General features: G+C 37.2%; 1 long non-coding RNA gene across 1 annotated transcript; it reads right to left on the bottom strand.

Annotated features, from left to right (window-relative positions):
• Positions 1-1,945: 1,945 nt before the first annotated feature.
• Positions 1,946-10,296, bottom strand: LOC113542002 (uncharacterized). The gene is made up of 3 exons (XR_003404243.3): positions 10,123-10,296; positions 7,823-7,882; positions 1,946-2,262 (listed from the first exon to the last, which is right to left on the bottom strand). It is a non-coding gene; the product is annotated as an uncharacterized LOC113542002 (long non-coding RNA).
• Positions 10,297-10,662: the final 366 nt, after the last annotated feature.

Below are 10,662 nucleotides of genomic sequence, written 5' to 3' on the forward strand. Positions count from 1 at the left end.
AAGCAGCACTGAGAGCAAGCTACTGTGCTTTTAAAGTACGGCTATGCAGATACATGTGTGATAAATACCACTTTTCTTGTGCGTACAGGCAGGTCTTATGCACAAATTTAGTTTTACTCACGCTTTGATAAATGAGACCCCTGGTGTTTCAGACAACACGACAGAAATATTTACAGAAGACAGAGTTATTTACAATTATAGTTATTATTATTTATAAGAAAGGAATATACAGCCAGCAAACAATTCAAAGTGGGTAGGCTAAAACTCATTCTTCAATAAAATGTTGAGGGTCACACAAGAAGTACATTTCAAACACGAATCACAAAAGCAGCAGAACATAATCAACATAAAGCTGATTTATTCACTCTGGCTGTCCTTTAATCCTGTCGTGTTGATGACGAAAGCACAACCACAGGTGTTGGTGGGTCAGGAACCCAGAAGTGATCAAAGCACGGGACATCTCACACAAAGAAAAGCACAGAAAGAACACAGAACACCCAGCAGAGTATGAAGCATAGCACCCAACCATCTGAAAGCACTGGTAGCTCACTGGTCTGAGGGTGAGTATTTGCTGAGATGATGCAAGGTTTTATGGGTGGCAGACACTTCAGAAGGGTCATCAGATTAACACCCCCCATAAGATTCTTGATTTACCCAATGGGATCCAACTTATATCCTTGGGATCCAACTTATGTCCTTTTCTTTTCACCCAGCAATCTTTACAGTATCCAAGTTGGACCATCCACGGCAATGAAGATATATAAAGCAAGGGCTGAACAGGTTCATGCTGGCATCCACCTCTAATGTGGCCAGCACCAGGGAGCTGGGTAACAATAGCTTCATAGACTCAAGGACTGATTGGAACTGACTGAGACCAACAGAAAATTCTGGGGGAAGAGGTTAGTGAGAGGCAAAACTACATCAGAAAAATTCTTGCAGAAGCAGTGATAATACCAGCTATGTCTAATAACTGTGTTTGGTCAAGTTTGTTTAAGGGGACAGGAAATGACCCAATGGCCTGTACTTTGGTATCTAGAGGTTTAACTATACCATATGAGGTAGAACAACCTTTCAGAGTTACATTTATCTAAATTTAGAAAACACACACAGAGTCTGTTCAATACCTGGTCTAATAACTGCAGTGACAAGCTGCACAATTAAGATTATCCTCCAATACATGGTTCATTGGTCTTTGAAAAGTGGAGTGGGTGTCCCATAGCCCAAAAGCCATGACCAAGTACGGAAGAAAGAGGCAAAAGCAGAAATCTCAGAGCAACCTGGGGTCAGTAGAAATTGCCAATACCCTTTAACTAGATAAAGTTTGCTAATAAATTGCGCTGAGGATTCACACTCTAGAGTGCTCCATACGGAGAAGAGGAAATGAATCAGGCGTAGTTACGGCATTAACTTCCAGACAGTCCATACAAAAATGAAAAGAAAGATCCGGTTTAGGTACTAACAAACACGGGGGTACCCAAGGCACTCAAACTAATGACATTAAAGCCACATTCAAGTAAATATAACACTTGTGGCCAATAACCTTGTATAGGTGTTGGCGGATAGGGGAATGGTCTCCTATGTCAATATCATGCTCTCAATTAATGTAGTGCATGAGGGGATGTCTGAAAATTGTAAGGGGAACTTCTCAGTTAAAGCTTTCAGATCATGCTGAACCTGCAGGGGCAAATGAGTGAGCTTTGTCAGGTTAACTGGTTAACGGGAAGAGTGGCAGACTTTGAGGACATAAAGACATACCAATACACAAGCATACATTACATCAAAATTCACAACAACTAACTAATGATGGAAAAATATAGTGTTACATAAGAGGATGTTACCTACCTTTGAGGAAGAGAAGTATAGCAAACATGTGAGCAACAGAAAGAACAGGGAGGAAACAAGCCCAAGACATAGACATATAGTAATGAATATCTGATGGATGTGATGTTTTAAACCATTTTACACTTTTTATTTAAAATGATGGTACCATAGTAGTATCATAGCATTACGTTGTGTTAACCAATGAAATCAATCAATGAAATCACTTCAGATTCCTTCCCATTTGCACCTACTGTACAAGGGCCACTAGAAAAAGGAAGAGAGATTACAAGCAAATATATGACTATGTTACACAAGTGTATGGTGTTACATATGGTTAAAAGAGTCTGGCTTTCTCCTTCATGTCACTGCGCTTCCACAGAGTTAACTAGCCGATCTCCTGAATCTCCATCCCAGAGATCGCAAAGAACATTTCTGGTCCTGCTGAAAAGAGCATGAAGGCATAAAGATTAAGAGGGCACAGACAAAAATCCTCTCAGAAGTTCAGACAGGACGACTAATATTACCTGTTTAGCTAGTATTAGCAGTGAAGATTATGAACATAATACTACTGTCAGAAATCCTGTCAGGTTATTTAATGTTAGCTGGTTAGCTAGTATTAGCAGTGAAGATTATAAACATAATACTACTGTCAGAAATCCTGTCAGGTTATTTAATGTTAGCTGGTTAGCTAGTATTAGCAGTGAAGATTATAAACATAATACTGCTGTAAGAAATATTATCAGAAAAATGTTAGCTGGTTAGCTAGAATTAGCAGTGAAGATTATGAACATAATACTACTGTCAGAAATCCTGTCAGGTTATTTAATGTTAGCTGGTTAGCTAGTATTAGCAGTGAAGATTATAAACATAATACTGCTGTAAGAAATATTATCATTAATATTTATTAATTATTCATATAATTATGAACATTCATAAACAAAACATAATAGTTATCTTAGAAATTCTATGAGGCTAGCAAATGTTAGCTAGCTAGTGTTACAGACTGGCCAACAACAACAGACGGCAGTTTTCTCTGTCACTGCTCCATTTCTCTCGCTATTGCTATCATTACTCTTTGCAGTTCAATATTTTATACATGACTAGCCAAAAAATTCATAACATTTTACATATTCATTCATATCCCTAATTAGAAGGACTGATTCTAGACTAAACTGAATAAAATATACAGTATATTCTTTTTAGTAAACAAAAAGAAATGATATTCCAACTGTTCCGTAAAGGTTTTTTGAAAAAGTTTCAATACAAAAAAATAAATAAAAGCTGGAAAAGACTGAACGTGATGATACCGTTTTTAAAAAGGACCCTATAAATATTTATCATGATAAGGTGTCTCTAAGAGCTGAATCAACACCACTAGTCTCATGACATTTAATAAGAGTATAAGGAAGCAGATATGGCACTGTATGTACATATGCATTTATCACTGTGAATCCTGAATTGGCCTCTCTTCCTACTCCGTCTAGTATACAACGCACGAGCATATTAAATCCGGCTCATGCCGAGCGTTAGCTAATTCACTCCAGCGTCTATTGAGATCTATATGGGTCGAAGCCGTGAGATCTCTATTTGAACGCCACTACCTGGGGACGTGCTATGATTCAAATACCATGGCCTTTCTCTACCTTCTTCCCTGGCACCAGAGCCTCTGCTGGGCACCATCAGGAGAGCTGGGGAGTTGCCGGGAGATAATCATGTCATTAAAATGAGACAAGCTCACTACTTACTACACTTGTTAGAGTCCTGCTCATTGGTCAAAAGTAATAGTAGTGCAGGGACGTATGAGAGTCCTGAGCCAAGCCTGTCTACACCTGCCAGAATGGCCAGAGTAAAGCAATTATTCACATCACTGCCTTTTTTTATTATTATTTGGGTTAAATTTCACATTTAGCAGCAGTTTATTTGCACGATTAAGCAGGATGCAGGGACGAGGGTGGTGTGAAATACAGCGGTGGCAGACGACACAGTTAGGGATGATTTATTTTTCTACACGAACAGTAGTGGTGTAAATAAAGTTGGGTTATTTAGGCGTGCGACGCAGTCTGTCGCAGGCTTTTTTCCTTTAGATGAAACTAAATTAGACAGAAATAGGGAAAGAAATAAACAGGAATAAAAATCATTCAAGGGTGTACTGCTACAGGAGAATAATCAACTTTGGGGTGGTAACAGTTACTCAGCTTCACGTCAGACATCACATCGCCTCATAGTTGATTATTTTCCTAAAACGGCATGCCCCCAGGTGTTTTATTCCCGACATATTGCTATGCTGTGTGACTAAAAAGGACCCATGTTGATCACACAATCAAGATGTCACACGTAGTGCGACTCTCTCCAGAGGCCCTCTTTAATGACTCTTTCTTGTTTTTTTCTTGTTTTAACACCCTAGGAGAAAAACAATGAACATAGACTTTAGAGAGTGGCACAGGTTAGAGACACAATCGATAGAGTAACTGCTTCTTAAGAGCCTCACTTCTTTCTTTATCTATTTCTTTCATTCTTCAGAGAAACGGATATTGCGCCCAAATCATCACATGCTGGTGATATTGGGAGCTCATCAAATCTCTGTTCAGCCTCTCATATTGATCAGATTCTCCTGGCAGAGACAGTCACAGTTATGGCACCTTAGGCAATATACACACGGCATAATAAACCATTACAGGGGGAACCATGTGAAGAAAAGAAAGCAAACAACGCTCAAAGATAAAGAAGAGTTGCTTTGAAGATTTTATTGCAGGAAAATAATTTTTTTTTGTGCTAGCAAATCACGTCTCCATGAGCTCATGCAAAATTCATAGCAATTCTGACAAGAGACTTTATTGGATGTCACAAATGTCATGAAAAGAATCACCAGAAAAATTAGGACTACTTCCATGTGGCTTACTAAAAATTATTCCAAATTTGCCACTGCTGGGGAAAACAAATTAATTATTCATCTTAAAGAATATTATTCAGTACCTACTATGTATTATTCTGTTAATGCAGTGAAAAGGATATGAAACATATGGAGTGAGGAATGTAAATCCGAACGTGCCAACACTAAGGGTCGTATTCAGTGCTAGTGACTGTAGTACAAAAGTTACATCAATATATACACTAGGAAAGTTACGTGTATTCAGAATCGGGTTATGCAGCTGCTTAGGTCAATTGTCTGTGTGTCTCATTCCGATTATTAAATTCATCTATGTGCAGTTCACGTCTCTGAGCTTTTGCTTGCGTAGAAGTGTCTAAGAAAGGGTTTCTCAAAAACATCCAGACTACCATCTTTAAACACCCCAAAAAATAGGGGGATAGAAAATGCGGACTGAAGAAGTTAATAGCTTATTTTTCTTTACTGGCAAATGTAATATGATGTAACATAAAAGCAACTATTAAAAAAATCACAAATAAAAAAGGAGTCTAACATATTGCCAATACTTTTGTTGCATGAATAGTCCTAGTTGTAATTATCACATTAATCAATGCAAATGTGGTTTAATTTAACATTATAGCTTCCACTTTTATTATTCAGCAGCTTAGAAAATAGCACTTGATCCAGCACATCCTATTATTTTGCATTTTATTCATTTATATCATGCTCCACATGTCGCACAACTTAATGTAACAATGAGGTACTAAAATGAGGTCAAGAAACTGGAATGTATGCAGTGATAAGCTATTTTATCATGCTTTTAATTAGCTATTTTTATCAAATGATTAAAATATTGCCAATGTTTCTCAATGCACTCTCATGTAAAGAAAACGAATCCATGGTTTAAAGGATAAGCAGCTATGCATTTCCAGCTCATATTAAGTAAGTGTCGTTATAATTTTATAATTTTAAAATTATCCATAAGAAATTCTGCCCTTGAGATAAGCAATGTCTCCAATTAAGATGCCGTCTCCTCCGATATCCTCTGTGCCAAAAAAAAAAGAAAAAACCTTTTTTGTGGATTTTAAAGGGACAATACAATTAATTAATTAATAGTGTCATATTTATGTAGTATATAATATTGAAATTTTTTTTTTGTATTTACATAAACATAGCGACATAGTTTGGTTACAACAATCAGTCAGTGGCGCTAGACTTATTACTGCTCCTCGCTCAAGCTGGTATCGTGCAAAAAAAAAATTGCTCTTAAGTCCAAGGTCCGAATCACGAGTAATTGGGTCTGATGTCTGAATACCGATGTGCAGTTTCTGGCTGAATTATGCGGGCTGAAGTCAACTCTGAATACAGTCCAATGTTAAAATATTGATGTCACTTGTGTGTTATTGTCTGTCTTGCACTCTGTTTAATCTCATCTACTCCAACTCATTCATTGTCACCCTCCTTCAGCTTTGAATCCACCATTCCTTCTAAACTCATCCACTTTGCCTGCTGCTCCTTGAAGCATCTAAAGATCTAAAGTTTTATAATCTGCATCTCCAGGGAGGCTGTGTAGCTCAGGCTTTAATGAGATCGCCGAGAGCCTGAGTTCATTACAGCTCTTCCTCTGTCTTTCCCTCCCTCCCTCCTACTCCTCCTAGTCTCTCGGTTTGTGAAAAGCAACACGGCACTGTCTCAGGCTTCAACAATCAAGCATTCCAGTCTGCACGGATCTGTCCCTAGAGTCACCAAGTCAGGCACGGATGCTCTAGAGCGATACTTATGTGGAAAGACTTAAAGTAGTTCCAGAGCTTTGCAAAAATATACATCAAAAGTTGAAGCCTTTCATGTTGCATTACTCCATAAACATACAGATGCTGAGGCATATGACTATGTTTCCTACAAATCCGTTTGTGCATGCTTATTGTAAGTATTGACTCAAAATGCTGAAATACCAGTAATGTTTTTGCTGTGATTTCTTTGAAATTTCAAGGTCTGTAATGTGAAATCATGTTCAAAAATGACTCATTAAAATCATTAGAGAAATTGTTTGTCACACAGTCTTCAACACATATTCCACAACTCCCTAGGAGTTGTAGACTATTCGACTAACACATTAATACAACGTGACTAATACAAGGCCAGTCATGAGCTTCCTCGCTCTCAGTTCCAGAACCAATGATTTCACCTGGGCCATCACATCATCCACACGAGTGCATTTGAAGAATTGATACGTCCTTAAATAGCGTAATACGATACAAAGGTTTATTATTTGCACTTTTATTGCATTCCGCTCCGGTCATGACACTGGTTGATTACCCTAATGTGTTCACCTGTTCCGTGTCTCACCTTGATTAGTCTGGTTATTTGTACCCTGTTGTTTCTGTTCCGTGTCGCAAAGTCTTATTGTGCATTTCTAGCATTAAAAGCAAGCCTTGTTTCCAAGTGCCATATTTCTTGCTTCTTTGTTTTCATTTGCTGATTTTGAATAATCCTTGTTTACTTTTGCCTACCAGTAACCTTTGCTATGGACTTGGATTGCCCTAAATAAAATACACGTTGACTTTATGCACTCGCGTCCTGCCTTCAATAGCCGCACATTACACCTGTGAATGACTGTTAATTACACGTACAGTTTAATGCATTCTTTGACATTGTTTATCAGCATTTAACTGCATTAATAAGACAGCTTAAAACAGCAATGTCCTGAAACAATTTTTGCTTTAACTAAGAAAAAGATGACTAATCAATTACTTTTTGGAATTACTAGTCAACTAGTAAAAATTAATAGTCGTTTAACCGCTAAAACACATACATACACACATGCACATGTTTATTAGCCACTGAAAAAAGTGAAATTTGTCTGCAATCCCAAGTAACCCCAAGAAATATATTTAATTTCTGCAGAGGACAGTCTTAGGACTCAAGTTGTCCATGTTGGTCTGAGAAACATAAAAACAGCACATTTTATAGATGTCTGTGAAAGTAATCTATTAAAAGAGCTTTGAGTTGCTCAGTAAAATAAATTTGTGCAGTGACAAATATCCTATTTTTGAACAGGAACAAGAAATTCTTTTGGGTCTGAAAGCCTGTTTTCTGCAGAACATGAGTCAGTGAAGCTGATAGAGCAGATCTTACTTCTGTGTCCATGCGTATCCACTTGTATCCACACCGCATGTATCCGGTGTCGAGGTTTTGCTCAATTGAGGAAGAAAAAAAAAAAAAGGTAGCATAAGAACTTAATTTAATTTTCAATCCCTTTATCTGGAATTAAACTCATTCTCAAAGAAATGTTTTCTGTTACACAAATGCGTACTATGTGATAATATTACAGTTTTAAATGATGTCAGTCAGATATGAAAAATGTTCAGAACATAGTAGAGATGGAGAGAAAAAACAAGAAAAGGGAAGATGGTAAAATTGCTCAGATGTTAGCAAGTCCTGGGAACATCTTAGCCACTGAACTAAGCAGTGGAATTGCTTTCGACGTCCAGCTGTTCGAGCATGCCATGTGATTTATGTTCTGGATGCAACCTTACCACCCACCTCTCTCCCTCTCCCAATTTCTCTCTTTTCTGTCCCTTTCAGCAAACTAGCATTGACTTCGTGAATTACATTCATGGCAGGATGTTACAGTCACTGGCCCACTCATTTAGGGAGCGAGAGAACAGGCAGCGAGCATGAAAAAGGAAGCACAGAGATGCTGCTAGCACAACAGCGACGGGAGGTCGAGGTTGTCAACGTGGATGTGCTTGAGTGGTGTAAGGGGACGAGTTGGGGTTAATAATGTATGTCATGCCCACCCATGCAGCATACCTCCCTGAATATTTATGAAAGAGAGCAAAGAAAAGAAAAGAAGGAGATAAAGGTTTTGCGGTACACTGATGTCTCATCTCTTCTACGTAAAAAAAAAAAAGGATAAAATAAACCAGATAGTGTATTTTATTGCGAAATTAAATCCGGTTTTACACTGTGAGAATTTTAGCACTCTTTTAAGACTATTATTTGTCACACTGTATGAAACGATCCCAGGAAAATCTTGGTGGAATTCAATAACACACTGTTATAGATTATATCGGCAATGTTTAATGTGTTGTTTAATATAATGTTTTGCATATAATCATTCAAAACTGACTTTGGAAAGACTTGATATCAACAGGATGTACGTGTCTCTGGTAGAAACTTACATACATTAATAACTCAACCTTAATTACAAATGTGTTGTGGTATTTTTAGATGGTGCTTGTTGTAGTTTTGGAGCCACTGGTTTAATAATTTGTTTTAATTTTTTCGAACAAAATTTAGCTGGTTTTCCTGCGTGGGCTGTAGATATTTGGAGTGGCTTGCATTGCATAGCTCCTGTTCAATAAGACGCTACTGAAATTATGCAGTTGGTGATGGCCAACTTTTCATGTTTTTGCAGCACTTTAGCAACAGTCCCTAACATTTTAGTGATATAGAAATACATATTCAGTGTAAAGTTCTGCTATGTTATCTGATTTACTTAAACTTGTGATGTTACATTCACATCATGTAGTTGTACAGTAGTTTGGGGTACTGTTCATGCGCTATTATCCAAAAATAAATTTTGAAACTAACTTCTAACAGAAACTAAGAGTCTACAATCTTCAATATCTCATAACCACCATTTCTGGATTTTTTACACATCATTTTATTACTACTAATGTAATTATTATGTAGTATTGCACTTACAGTAAGTTATACCTCCCTGTATCTACAGGGTGTCCTAAAAGTCTCTATGGTTAGGGTTAGGGGACTGTGTACACCAGCACCACGTCGGTTGTGTGGATGTTCATATGTGACATCCGCTTCTCAGCTGTTCCGCAACACTTCCAGTCTTTTTGAATTTTTTTATAAGTTTGGAAACAATGCCGTGTGTGATGTGCTTGCCATTTTTCCTGTTAAAGTCCATCGCAACCTTGCGAAAGCTTCCCGATCCAGCCATGAGAATGATGTCAATACGTTCCTCTTTTGTCCAAAAGAAAAAAAAAATTATATATATTATATTATAAAATGTTAAAGTTTGGAAAACATTTTGTTTTTTAAAAAATGTTAATTTCCTCTGTGTATATATGGAGACTTTTAGGACACCCTGTATGCTGTATCCATACTCTAAACAGTTGTCCATGTCATGCACTTTTTACACGGTCCCTTACTGACTCGATTAATTATGAAGCGCCGGTGACTTGCGTTTCTGAAAGCGTAGATTCGCAATATATAAAATATATTCGCTTGTAGTTGGTTCTCTGTCTGCTCCAGACTAAGTATATACACGTTTTATCTTTTTTGTTTGTTTGTTTGTTTGGTTGGTTTTTTTTCTCTTTTTTTACGTTTTTATATTAGAAAGAAACTCGAATATGCTGCAAACTTCCCAACTAAAAGCAATTATCCCGCGGTAAACAAACACACGTCCTTACCTGTTAGAAATTTTGTCCTCAGGACTTCTTTGCAGCAAAGTCCTTAATCAAGTCTTGGTCAAAAGCCACCTTTCTCCTTCTTCTTCTTGTTTTGCGCTTCATTTTCATATTTACTTTCATACTATCACATTTATCCAACATTATGACAGTTAGCGAATACCAAAAAGCCCACGTGACCTGCACCTGCGCGAGTTCATGACCCTCCCACTGTCGGAACTTAAACCAATCAGAGCTCGCTTCGGTTGTACTGGGCGTTACATGATTATTTTTTTTTTTCTTCATTAAAATATGAACATAGAGTTCTGGATAACCTATTAGAGTCAGGATTTTCCCCTTTTTTATTGAATAAAGATATACATACATATACAAACAATCTACATCAGGATAAGAAGCTTAGCATCAAACAATACAGACCTAACAACATAGTAACAATATTAAATTTTAATAGATTTTCAACTATTACACCTTTTTAATGAAACTTTTGGACTGGAAATGTGATTTGAACTCAGATCAAGAATTATTTAAACAAGTTAAACTTTT

This window comes from Pangasianodon hypophthalmus, chromosome 3 (assembly GCF_027358585.1).
Source record: "Pangasianodon hypophthalmus isolate fPanHyp1 chromosome 3, fPanHyp1.pri, whole genome shotgun sequence".
Classification (NCBI taxonomy): domain Eukaryota; kingdom Metazoa; phylum Chordata; class Actinopteri; order Siluriformes; family Pangasiidae; genus Pangasianodon; species Pangasianodon hypophthalmus.